This window comes from Schistocerca americana, chromosome 1 (assembly GCF_021461395.2).
Source record: "Schistocerca americana isolate TAMUIC-IGC-003095 chromosome 1, iqSchAmer2.1, whole genome shotgun sequence".
In the NCBI taxonomy this organism is placed as follows: Eukaryota; Metazoa; Arthropoda; class Insecta; order Orthoptera; family Acrididae; genus Schistocerca; species Schistocerca americana.
In genome coordinates, this window is record NC_060119.1 from 776,732,332 (window position 1) to 776,746,443 (window position 14,112).

The window sequence follows — 14,112 nt, forward strand, 5'->3', positions numbered from 1 at the left end:
TAGAATGTCTGATTCACACCTTGGCTTGTTGTTGAGCCAGGGTGAGGATCAGACATTCACAGAAGCTATAATCCCCTTTGAAAATGTCCTCCACAGATAGAGACAAAATGTTGGGTTTTAAGGTGAATTCGACCATGTCATCGTAGCCTGGAATATTTTATTAATTGTGACACCAGTGAATTACGTATAGTCTCTGTCATGAGGAGGCAGCTCTCTGAAGTAGGTCTATATTACCATCTGCCAATTCATACCCCCATTATTTTTATGTAACCTAAAACAAGTTTTAAGTGACTTTGAAGATGCATTATTTTGTACAGAGTACTCACTCAGTAATTCCATTAGTATAGTGGGTTGGAAAATTTTTTATATGAGTGATTAGTTTACATTAATGACCTCAAGGCACAAGGTTTCAGACACATTTCTGTATCAGTCGATGCATTTAACATATACGTGGCACTGAGGTTTGATTCCCAGTACTTCCAGGAATTTTTCTTGGTGAGAGGATTTGTATGGGATGCTCTCAGCTTGCAAGGTGAACTAGGAGCTACTAAACTGATTGGAAATGGTTTCAAGATCAAGAAACCTGACAACAATTGGGAGAGCGATGTGCTGACCACGTGCCCCTTCGTACTGATCCAGCGAAGCCATTGGCTGAGGAAGACACAGTGGTCAGTTGGGTCTGACTGGGACCATTATCTGGAACTTTACCTTTACTTAAAGTGCATTTAACAAAAGATAACAACAATCCTAACTGTTACTCTATTACAATAGTTACATATTTTTCAAGAGCATAATTTTCATATTCCATATTGTTAGTTATTGACATGTCGATTTACACACGATGCTCTTGAACTTTTTGTAATGGCATAAATTAATAAACATCATGTGATTATATATGAGGGGTTAAAATAGTGCATGGTACTGGAACTCATATCTAGATATTTGCCTTAAGTTTACAGTGTCCTACCGATTCAGCCAGCAATGCATGTTTACAGGTCAGTCTGAACATTCAGATTGTCATTGGATCTGCTTCAAAGTCATATTCTTCTTTGTTCCTAGGTTGGAAGCAGTTTTGAGTGTTTAAAATCATCTTTATATTCGTTTTTAATTCATAAAATTCTCATGAGCCCATTGCTTACTATCTGTTACTAATATAATCCTACTTGTATTTATAATATCGTGTTGATTGCTACATAACATTTCCATTCAACCATCTCACTTGGTTTCCTACATTTGGGGTCACTTATATTTGAAACACTCCCATATAATTTTGATATTGTTTGTGATAGAATAATGTAGCAGCTTAACCTTTTATTTTAATGACCATGACCTAATGGATAATAGATTACCAGTTTTAACTGCTACAGGAGTTGTTTCAGTTGTATTCTAGCGTCTCCACAATGCTATATTCAAGGAAAAGAGGTTCTGCAATAATCAAGGCCATGAAAGTCTGCACTGTGCAAAGCAATATATTCTCATTGAACACAATATGAGACTGTTACTACTAATGCAATACACATTTAATCACACCTAAGCTCAACAAAGTTAAATATATTGAAATACCATCAAACACTACTATAATAATCTGCACTCTTAATCCACATTGAATTCATTGGCCGGTGTGGTAGATGCAAATGCATAATATCAGCACTCCATACTTATAATCACCTTTCAGAAAAAGCACTTTGTCACCATTTGGCATAATTCTTAAGGTTTGCTGAGCGCAGCCCATAGGGATTGGGGACACACTCAGCCAGTATGATATGCATCATCCTGCTGCATCATTACAACCACCACTCTACTTACTGCTCAACTGCATCTGATAATGCGCCTGACACTTGATAATTCATTTCTGGGTTACTCCCAATCTGTATGAGTAAAATATGGATATCTGTGAGTAACAGCTGTGGATCCTTTACATCCCCACCTAAAAAATTTCCTTGACATTAAAACAAAGAACAAATAATAAAAGTTACAATGAATCACAGTAAATTATCTCTCACTCTGGTAGTAAACTGCCTCTACAAAATCATTACACAAGAATTGCCATACACACTCATGAAAAATGGTAATATTTTCACAAATTCTATTTCAAATTTAATTACAATGAATCTTATTAATAGCTTGTGTGACCCATCAAATACATAATTGTCTCTGGTTACCTTCTTCACACCACAGCAGAGAAACACTCACTTAACATATTTCAGCTACCTGTAGGTGGGAAAATAAGCAGTCTTTAATAAAAGTAAGGAGCATAGGGGTGCCACAGAGTGCTGTGTTAACAGCCATGGGTTAGCAGCTGCCAGTGTGGTGACATGTGGGTTACAGTAACAAACAAGCCAGTGCATTGTACAGTGGGGATGCTGAGCTCAGTGGTAAATGGTGCTGCACAGCTGTAACTGTGTAGCAAGTGGGGCAGTCTCACCACACCAGGGCAAGTCTCTTGTTTTGACAATGTGACTAGATGCCAGGTTTTAGTGAAACAAATGGGCACTGGAGGCATACAAATAAGTCTGGATTTTAAGGGAGGGCAGGGGAGGAGTCACTCGTCATCACTGGAAGTCAGCAGTACCACCGTGCCGTAAAGCAGTGCCAACAGCAAGATGATTCAGCCTAGCCAGCTGTAGCCATGGGTTTGAGACTGGGCTGCATCTGCAGTATGTACTAAGTCCTTCATGGTACTTAGTGTCTCAGTCCTGCCCACCTGTGTCTGCCAACTCTGACGCTGAGCTCCTACCAGGAATTGGCACCATAACACTAGCTGCCAGCCAACTTCCATCTGAGGGCAGAGGGTTGAATCCTGCACACAACAGACTCCCCACACTGCTCCCATGACTGTGTGCGGAGCCAAGGGAATGTCTTCCTTCCTCACCTTTCAAGTCACAAAAACCTCCATTATACAGATCTGTGTAAACTTAATATCATCTTCACTTCAAATACACTTGCCTTCAAATATATTAATCATCCATATAATCCTCAATAATTATGTAAAAAGTCCTCTGTGCTCCTTAACTGCTCCACACATCATCAACCTCATCACATTAATCATCCTGTACTTCATATTATTCATCAAAACATGTTATTTGTCATCTACATGTCATTTTACATGTTTTCTATTTATCACAACCATCAGCTGTTATGTCATTCCACTTTCTACAGTTCCTCTGCTTTTTCAGGACTCATGGTGCAAACTTACAAACTACTGTTATGCATATGCCAGAAGTCTTACTGAACTCTTCTTGATCCAAATCCTTGGACAAACACTGACTAATCTAAGAAACAGTTTTAGTTGTTTTCTTAATCTATGGATAGGAAAGGTGAGAGAAAAGTAAGGGAAGTCTCATCCAGTGGAGAGTACAAAAGCCACATTTACTATACCAACAGAAGAGTTGTGGGTTCCTATGCCTACTCTCATTCTACTTCATCATCTGGGATACCCCATGTATGTTAAGAGATTTGCAATGTATCACATCTGCAATTGTTGCACCTTGATAGTTCTTTGACCAGCATTTCTTCAGAAATTTCACTTCAGATTTACATTACTCTCTTCTTTCTTAAAAACTCCCCTTTTGATGGCTTCAGTTTCCATTCTGTCTTTTGCAAATCTGATTTTGAATTCAACTTTAAAGTGTACTGTAAGAACTCCTTTTAACCACTTGGTAAATATCACTGAATGCAATTCCTTTGGTTTATATTTCTGCCCTTACCACTATTAATTGATGTAATGATATTACCTTCCCTTGCTGTCAGAGTTACTCTACTAAGTTTCCTATCAACCTCTTTAGTTTCATTCTCCTCTTGTGTGTACTTTCTTGCAAATGGTTGATCTGCTCATTAGTTTGCTGCTTGACATCCTGCCTTTGTGTTGCTATTTCTTCCCTCAAATTCACCGTTGGTTCAGTTTGTTTAGTTCCTAGTTTTTTTAGCAGTGATGTTGCATTCTTGTGGCATTTCTCTCATATTTTTCTTTGTGAGGTTCTTCTGTTTCTTCAACTTAATTATTACTCATATCACCTCCAAGTTTATCTGAATTCTCCTGGAGCCTGGAAGTTTTTATTTCACCATCTCTCTTCGTTTTTTCATCACACTCCTGCCAGCATTTCTTTCAACTTTCTTTACTCTCTTGGAATACCTCTTCCATGCCCTTTTTGAATTTTTGTAACAACTTCTGTGTGTTCTTCTCATTTCTCATAATACGTTCTCTGTATTTGTGCTCTCTTCTTTTCATCATCTTGTGATCTCTTTGAGTTTTCTTGAGACATCCAGATCAAAAACATTTCCAATACTGATTGCAACTGTTCCCTATCTAGACTTAGTTTATCTCTTGCTGCTTTCCTTGGTGCCTGAGTATATGTGATTGAATGACCTAATGGGCAGTCAGCTGACAGTCCACAACCACTGATTCCTGAATAATCTTTATCTTCCTGCACTACCTCCATTTTTTTCTAGATTCTATACCTTCTTCCTCTTGTTCTGGCTCAGAAGACATCTTGGTTATTCACAATCTACTAACAAGTACAATACTATTTGAAGAACCTCTTGGTAACCCAGACACTCCTATTAACTAACATTTAATTAAGTAAACCTTCCCTGTTCCACTTCAGTTAATGCAAATTAAGAAAATAGCTATCACCACTGAATACAATAATCCTGACAAGCCTTTCAAAATCAAACACTCACATTATCATTCACAGTCTTTCAGAAAACTTTTAAATGAGGTATACAGGATAAATCAATAACATATGGACCTGTAATTCACAATAAATAGTACAAACTAATTTCTGTTGCTTGACACTGCCCAGGTGTGTGAATGTGCACATGCAGGCATACTACACTTCAGAGCAAAATCTCAAAAAAAAATACTGAAAACTCTGTTTATAATTCTCTTCATTAATGAAAAATGCAATTTCAAATCATTCACATGCTCTGAAGGAAGTGTTATATAGGTTACTACTGTGCCAGCAGATTGTCTTTGCTCACCCATTGACACTAGCACAAATCATGATGTTTGACATCTGGGCACATTCTGATGCATCTCTGTTTATGTCAGGTTGGTCATTCATGTTTTCACTGGCTGCATCATAATGTTGTGATTTGCTGAGTCACTACACAATGGAATTACCATTTCGTGTACTTAACTGGTTAGCCACTCACTGCCACAGCTGCTGTGTAGTTTGGAGTTTCACCACCAGAAGTCGATGTTGGTCTGGTGTAACTCTTTTCTGATGTGCATTTGTCTGGTCCTATACTTTGGCTCGGCTTGTCTGCATGCACATGTAATGTCATTCAACAATTGTGAAACTGTCAGAACTAGGTCAAAAACATTGGAATACCATCACTTGCTGTTATAATAACTGCACATGTAAGCCACACTTGAATCCATTGGCTGGTGTGCTAGACACAAATATGTGACATAGGCGCACCATATTTATTACCACTTTTTGGTAGAAACACTTTGTCACCATTCAGCATAATTCTTACGGTTTGCTGAGGGCCAACCGTTGATGATTGGGGACACAGCCATTACAATATGCCCTCTCCCACTATACCATTATAATCATCTCTTTACTCACTCACTGCTAAGTTGCATCTGACAACAATATCACTTGCTTGGTGCAGTCAGCACTTGACAATTGATTTCTGCCTTGCCTTTGATCTGTGCAAGTTAAATATGATTATCAGTGAGTAAGGGATAGTGGATCCCTTACAGATTCAATAGTACACAAGTGAGCTACACTCTCTGCCATGTGGAGGCAGGTCTGTACAATGTCAATGTTAATCAATATTCATGCACGACAGAAGATGACTGCCACCTTCCTAAACATTTGCAGCATCTTAAATATACATCAGTGGGAAATCAAGGATGGAATATATACGACAGATCAGCACTCCCCAAGTAGAAGAGACACTAAGCAACACATAACCAGATAGAAATGAGGAAAACCGAGCGAGGTGGTGCAGTGGTTAGACACTGGACTCGCATTCGGGAGGACGACGGTTCAATCCCGCGTCCGGCCATCCTGATTTAGGTTTTCCGTGATTTCCCTAAATCACTCCAGGCAAATGCCGGGATGGTTCCTCTGAAAGGGCACGGCCGACTTCCTTCCCCATCCTTCCCTAATCCGATGAGACCGATGACCACGCTGTCTGGTCTCCTTCCCCAAAACAACCAACCAGAAATGAGGAAAAATTTCTTAGCTTTAACATAAAGGTCCTTGCTCAGGACTAACACATAGAGCTGCATAACATTATTGCTACGATACATTTGTACTGGGACACCTAGTGAGTTTTTGCTGCCAGCTGATACTGGCACTTGTTTATAAAAGATAGGATTCTGTGACTGGCCATATTGTTGCAAGAGCGTGCATTCAGCTATTTATTTATCAACAGTGTTCCATAAATCTCATTATGAATTGTACACTGTCTGAGGGGCCTTCAAAAAGTTCTAAACTTGATAACAAAAACACAAGAATTTATTTTTCACCAAAGTCACTTTGTAAGTATTTACCCCAGTGACTTCCTTACTTTTTAAAACTGTCAGTATAACATGTAAAATAATGGAGAGGCAACCACTCACCTATAGCTGACAGATGTGTGGCACATAGAAGCATTCTAGAGAAAACTCTTCGTTTTGGCATTTGATGGCCACAGCAAGTAATAAAAGATTTCTCCAATAGCACAAATAAATGAGTTAATTCAATCTCAATATTTCATTTGAATCTCTCCCTGTCTATTTCTTCATACATGAAAATCAAGAGCCAAATCAAGTAAATATGATGAACATGGTGTACTTTGAAGTGAAGATTATAGAGTTCAGCAGCATTTATATGAGATCTTTGTGAGAATGTGTTATCATAATGAAAGAAGACTTTTCTCTTTACAATGTGTGCATATTTATTCCAAAAACCCTTTTTAAATTTGTCTAGTAGTGATGCATAACACTGTCTAGGGATGTTCCTACACTTGTAAAGATAGTCTATGAGTGCCACAACACTAGCATCCCAGAAAATAAGTATAGTTTTTCCTGCTGACAGAACCATTCTTTTCCCTTTGGTGTAGCATCATCTTCATTGTTCACTTTTGCAATTATTTTACCTCTAGCTTTTAATACTGAATTCATGTTTCAGCCTCTGCCATAAAACAGGCTACATCTTCCCCCCCCCCCCCCCCCCCCCCCTCTCTCTCTCTCTCTCTCTCTCTTTCTCTCTCTCTCTCTCTCTCTCTCTCTCTCTGCCACCAGAAAATTGTGTCCACATATCTATTATATTTCTTTCTCCTTCTCCCTGTATAGGGACTATATGATATATTCACTGCATGACAATACTAAGTGTTTTAGCCATGAGCTGTTTGTTGCAATGATCCATGGTGGTTTGGCAGATGTTTATGGCAACACTGGACCATCAAATATGACATAGTGATCAGTTGGCACAGGCACTTCCAGTGTTGTCAGATAAGGCTGCATGATGATGAACTCTATGTTGAACCATCTCTATTTGAAGAACTGGGAACTGTAAGAGATGTGTTAAGTTCCTGGTGCTTGAAGATCAGAATATCACATCTGAGGTGATAGTGGAAAAAGTGAAAATTAGTTATGGATCAGTTTTCAGGATCTTGCATGAATGTGAGAAAGACTTTGTGTATGACTGCTCACCCCCATTCAGAAAGTTCACTAAATCAAGGCATTGGCAGAAATGTTGCAGCTCTATCAGACCTATCCAGGTGACTTCTGTAGCCACATGATCTCTGTGGATGAGTGAGGGCTGTACCACTATGACCCCAAGACAAAGGAGGATAGCGAGCAGTGGAAATATGTGGATTCACTTGGACCAAAAAAGCCAAAGACCGAATCACCACTAGACAAGGTGGTGCTGAATATTTGTTGAGACTGTGTTGCTTACAGATTATTGTTGTAATTAATTATTATTTGAGATATTATATTTGTGGCAGTAGTACATGACATTTCTATTGAATTAATTTTTAATTTTTTTCTGCAACTTCTTATGATTGGCTACATATTCATGCAAGGTGCAATGTGGTATACTACCTCTCAGACTATCGATTAATAGTTTATTTTATTTTTCAATTAGGCTGTGGAAACAAAGTGTTCAAGGCTCTTATGTGTACAACAATCAATCCGCTAAACCTTTGCCATCTCATACAATGTGAAATTTACTCATGATATGCTCATCAATATTTAAGTATGGCCATGTCTATCTACATAATGAGAAGAGTAAATTACAGAGATTCTCAGACTTTTAATTGGACATCCAGTAACTCCTGAACAGTACAATGTTGTGAAACTGAGAACAAAATGCTTCATTTCTTCTACTATCAATATCAGAGAGAAAGTGTTCACTAAGCTATTTCTTGCTGTGTTACGAGAAGTAGCTAACAGCTGAATTGCTGCAATGTAAAAATTATGTGCCATGAGCATCTATGACTATCACTGTTATAAACTACTACTACTGCTACTGCTACTACTACTAGTATTAATTTAATTATTATTTATTTTTATTGTTATCTCGCATGAAGCTAGCAACAAACCTTCAAGTAAACTAATAAGAATTTTGGGATATTATATCATGCACATAAGGACAAAACCATAGCAGGACCATAGTACCAAAACCTGCTGATGAAGTTATGGTAGAATGTCGAGATGAACTGGTGCACGACTATATCTAAGGGACTGTTTTTGCTCCTCGAAAATGGCCAAGTGCATTCTGTACTGAGCACAGTCACGTGTGCTGCTTCTTTAGGCCATCAAATTTTGTGTCACAACATCCAGTGACTTCTTCCTCTTTCCCCTGATGAAGAAACCATAGCATGGCTGTCATTTCTGGAATGATGATGAGGTGACATTCAAAGTGGAACTTCTCCTGGACAGCTAAGTCTCTCTGCCAAGTGAACCACTGTTGGCAAAGCATGCTGTATTGAAGGGTAATATGTAAAAAGGACTAACACCTTCACCAAGTTCCAAGGTTGCAGCTTCATTTTTTGAGGTGACGGTTAAAACTGTATCACTACCATGTATACTAAACAGGTAATCAGAAAGATGAAAATAAGAAATACAAAGAAAATAAAACTCCAAAAACTTGCTGAACATAAGTACTATGTTCTTCTTTCTGTATTGTTACTGGTACAAAAATCAATAAATCATTTTGATACTTGTCAATAATTGTATTTCCACTGAATTTCAGCTATATCCTCTAATTATTTTAATGGAGTTCTATGTGATATACTATAAAAAATGACATTTACCAATTCTTAATTTCTTATTTCCTGAAAACAATTGTATCCTAATGGTACAGTGTAGTTTATAGTGTAATTTTTCTCCACTGTCATCTCATTGCAGGATTTGGAAGGTATAAGCTTACCTGATGATATCCTAGACACCATAGCTCAGCAACCAGTATCACAAGACGATTTGCAAGAATCTTAATATGAGCAAAAAGAAAAAGAAAACTCCAGTAACTGTTGAATGTCAAGACAAATTTTGTTTAATTAGCTCTGACAATAAAATGCAGAGATAAGGATTTTGCTGCAAGACATAAATGTCTCTTTGCTTTCACTTTCTTCTTTTGGGAAATTATTACCACAGTGCTTCACTTAGTATAATGAAATGTGGAAAAGGTAGAGGTACATGTGTAGATTTTGCCCTCCTCAGTTCCAAAAAGAACTATTTAATCTCAGTAACTTCTTATATATGATACATGCTGCACCATCGTACAAAGCAACTAAGATATGATACCCTCAAAATACTATTGTATGAGATTCTAAACTCAAACAAAACAAGACAAAAAAGAAGTGTCTTTTAAGGAGTGCACAATAAGTGGTTTCCAGAGCACACAGTGACTCCTCAAGAGTCAAGCAGATCAATCTGTATTGTGTTATAGTGGGGCCAATAATGTCCAGACTGGATTAATACAAGGGTTTCAAGTCAAATTGCTGGTATGTGGTTTGAAAATATAAGTACAACATGTAATTATTAAACAACTTTGTAACTCACTGTATGGACAATACAGAACTAAGAACAGATTTTAAAAAGTATGCACATAGCAAAATCTGTTATTTCAAAGATATTACATGGCACTAAAATTTTAATCTCAGTACACCCCTCAGTTTTTATGGGCAACTATAAATTCAGAACTGAGTTGTAAGTTCTTAGCTCTAATGTTGAAATCCAAGTCCTTCAACACATCCCAAACGCTATGGTGCAGGAGGAGTCTGTCAATCACATTCTTCCCCCTACCTTTTCTTTCTTTCTTACTTTCTCTTTTTTTCCAAATATCTTCCAGATTATCACTTTTATGACATGTGTACAACAATGACATAGTTACGGTGAAAAATTGTTCGATGGGGGGAAATAAAAATGTAACTAAAAACACGTTGTTTAATAATGGATAGGAAGTTGTTGATTTTTCTCAGTCTGAGTTAACTGATGCAGTACAGGCTTGTTCTTTTAATGATAGTAATAAAGTTATTTCTGGTAGAAAGCGGAAAAAAACCGCAGATGGTGAGAAGGTGGGAGTAGGTGAAGGGGCTGTTGATGTAAATATTGCTACATCTGGTGATACTGAGACTGAATGTGTACTGATCTTAAGTGAAAAAGTTAGCAAAGTTGTTGCTGATATTGTTGATGTGGAATAGTGCAGATATATATGGACATAAATACTGTACAGGTGATGATGACAACTATAATGAATTAATTACAGATGCAGTAATGTTAGTATTCAGGATCTGGGGGTCAAACAGAAAACTGTTGATGTAAACATTGATGTTCCTGACACAGAAAATGAGTGTGTACAGGTAATAAATTAAAATGTTGGTAAAGTTAATGATCTTGTTGGCAAAGATTTTAAGGCTCTGAAAATTAGTAATGAGGTAAGAGTAAAGCAATTAGTAAATGTCAAGGTAAGTAATATTGTACTGAAGTGTGAAAAAAATGAAAGGAAAAAATTCATCAAATTAAAGAAACCTGTTCTCAAGTTATTGGTTATGGATATGTACAGATCATTAGAGACAGACAAAGAAATGAACACTTCACAAACAGTAACATTTTGTGAGAAAGTGCAGAAAGTTATTTCCTGTGCAAAAAGTAACTTTCAGTAACAAGCTTGCCCACAATTTTCAGTGAAGGTGTGAAGTAAGCAACTTGTGGTAGTAAGAATCATGGATCAATTGACGGTGCAAGTGCAATGAGAACAATTCCAAATGTGAAGACCAAAGAACTGAATGTCAATGTAAATCTACATCTATACTCTGAAAACCACTGTGGGGTGCATGGCAGAGGGTATATCTCATTGTACCACTTATTAGGGCTTCTCCCCGTTCCATTCTCGTGTGGAGTGCAGGTGTAATGATTGTTTGAATGCCACTTTGCATGCAGTAATTATTCTAATCTTATCCTCAGGATCCCTGTATGACAGATACACAGGTGCTTGTGGTATGTCCCTAGAGTAATCATTTAAAGCTGGTTCTTGAAACTTTGTTAATAGACTTTCTCAGGATAGTTTACATCTGTGCTCAAGGGTCTGCCACTTCCGTTCCTTCAGTATCTCTGTGACACTCTCCCCTGGATTAAACAAACCTGTGACCATTCATACTGCCCTTCTCTGTATATGTTCAGTATCCCCTGTTAGTCCTATCTGGTATGGGGCCCACACTCTTGAGCAATATTCTAGGATGGGTCACACAAATGATCTGTAAGAAATCTCTTCAGTAGACTGATTGCACTTACCCAATTTTCTACCAATAAACCAAAATCTGCCACATGCTTTATCCATGCCTGAACCTATGTGATCACCCCATTTCATATCCCTACAAAATGTTGCACCCAGGTATTTGTGTGAGTTGCCCAATTTCAACAGTGAATCATTGATATTATAAGTGATAGAATGCTACATTTTGTCATTTTGTGAAGTGCACAATTTTACATTTCTGAATATTTAAAGGAAGTTCCCAAGCTCTATACCACAATGAAATTTTATCAAGGTCTCACTGAATATTTATGCAGCTTCTCTCAGATACTACTTCATTACAGACATATGCAGAAAGCCTGAGTTTACTTTTAATATTGTATGCACAGTCATTAATATACAACATTTTGATGAATATTTAAAGGAAGTTCCCAAGCTCTATACCACAATGAAATTTTATCAAGGTCTCACTGAATATTTATGCAGCTTCTCTCAGATACTACTTCATTACAGACATATGCAGAAAGCCTGAGTTTACTTTTAATATTGTATGCACAGTCATTAATATACAACATGAACACCAAGGGTCCCAACACACTTCCCAGGGCACACCTCAAGTTACTTCTACATCTGATGATGACTCAAGATAACGAGTTGTGTTCTCTCTACCAAAAAGTCCTCAGCCCAGTCACAAAGTTCACATGATACCGCATATGGTCATACTATTGACATTAAGTGCTGCATTTGTACACTGATTTTCCCATTTTGTTTTGATTTTGTTCCATTTTGTCACTGTCAGTCTCAGCACTTTTTGACTTGTGTGCAAAACACTTACCCAATGTAACAAAACTCACATATCTCACATTTTTACTGTTTTTCAGAATCCTTCTGTTGTGTTCTTCCAATATTTTTACTTATAGACTTTAGCATGAAAGTACATGAACAGAAATAAACTCTAGTTGTGTGGTTCAATATAAAAATGATGTTATGTTACATTAATGATATGTTGCTTTCAAAGAGTCATTAATTAAAAAGATTTAAATCTCATAAGGAGTACTAACATCACTGAAGATTGCATTTTAGGCTCTCCTGAAACATAATAAAAAATATGACTTTGTGGAGATGCATGTTTTTGATACTGTAGTCCTCTAGATGCCTGCATTCTGCCTCTATAGTAAGACATGGACAGTCATGACATATTCAAAGGACTGAATCTTAAACATTCAATCAGATACAAAAATTGCTAGTGTAGTCAGGTATTATATAGCTACAGGTCAGTTATGCAAGAAATATTTTCTACCTTCTCTTTTTAATCTTGCTTCTCAGAAAATAGCACACTATGTAACAGACTCTCTTTCTCATGGTACTTGTGCTCCTGATGTAACCATGTAGTGATTCATATCAGATTCTTTTATGACCAAATAGTCATATACAGCAATGGTGGAATCCGTGCAGTGCACTTGGAACAAAACTTCTGCAGTGATTACATACAAGTTATCTACCTATCCTCTACCTTTGAAAATACACATGGAAAATGTTTAATTTGAGTGCTGATGCCCCTAAGAGCTACATGATTCACATTTGCTATTCGTGTAGAATCTAAATTCAACATGGAGAGTTCTCTATATAGTGTTGATAGCTTCTGATTAATAAAGCAGCAAGAGTCATTTAAAGCTAATCATACTCTGAATCATGGTGTGTGTGTGTGTGTGTGTGTGTGTGTGTGTGTGTGTGTGTGTGTGTGTGTGTGTGTTTGTCCCACAGGCAAACTGAAAGAATTACACATCATAACTAGCAATTTAGCAAGTGGTGTACTCTATAGTGCACCTATCTGAGTATCTATGTAGAAAAACAATCACACGTGTTCAGCACTTACACTATAATTGGATAGGCAAAAAATCTACTCATGAAGCAGTGGTAGGAGAAAACACAATATAAAAGTTAGGAATGTGTGCAAGCTCTTGGAGATAAAAATCTACTCATCAAGCAGTGGTAGGAGAAAATGATATAGAAGATAATGTTTTGGACACCAAGCCTGAACATAGCTTGGACCACAACTTTGTGTTAAAGACCACGCCCGAGTACAGATCAGTACACAATTTTTTTCATGCAAAAATCACCTATGGTTCAGGAACTGGACTCATTTCATATGAGAGCATGTACAGACATCTCACACCCTGCACCTTGACTGGTGTGCCTTTTGTAGGTAATTTCTAGGATTATTTTGAAAGAAAGTTATGGAACATAACAGAGCTGTCATGAATTGCTGAGCCAATATGATTGCATGATGTAGTTTAATGTTTTTACTCATTAAGTTTAGCAGTTTGCTGTAATTTTGCTACAAATACATCATGCTTGTTGAGTGAGCATGAAATTTTGGAAGCTCGAGAGAAACCTCACAATTTTTTCTTGGGAG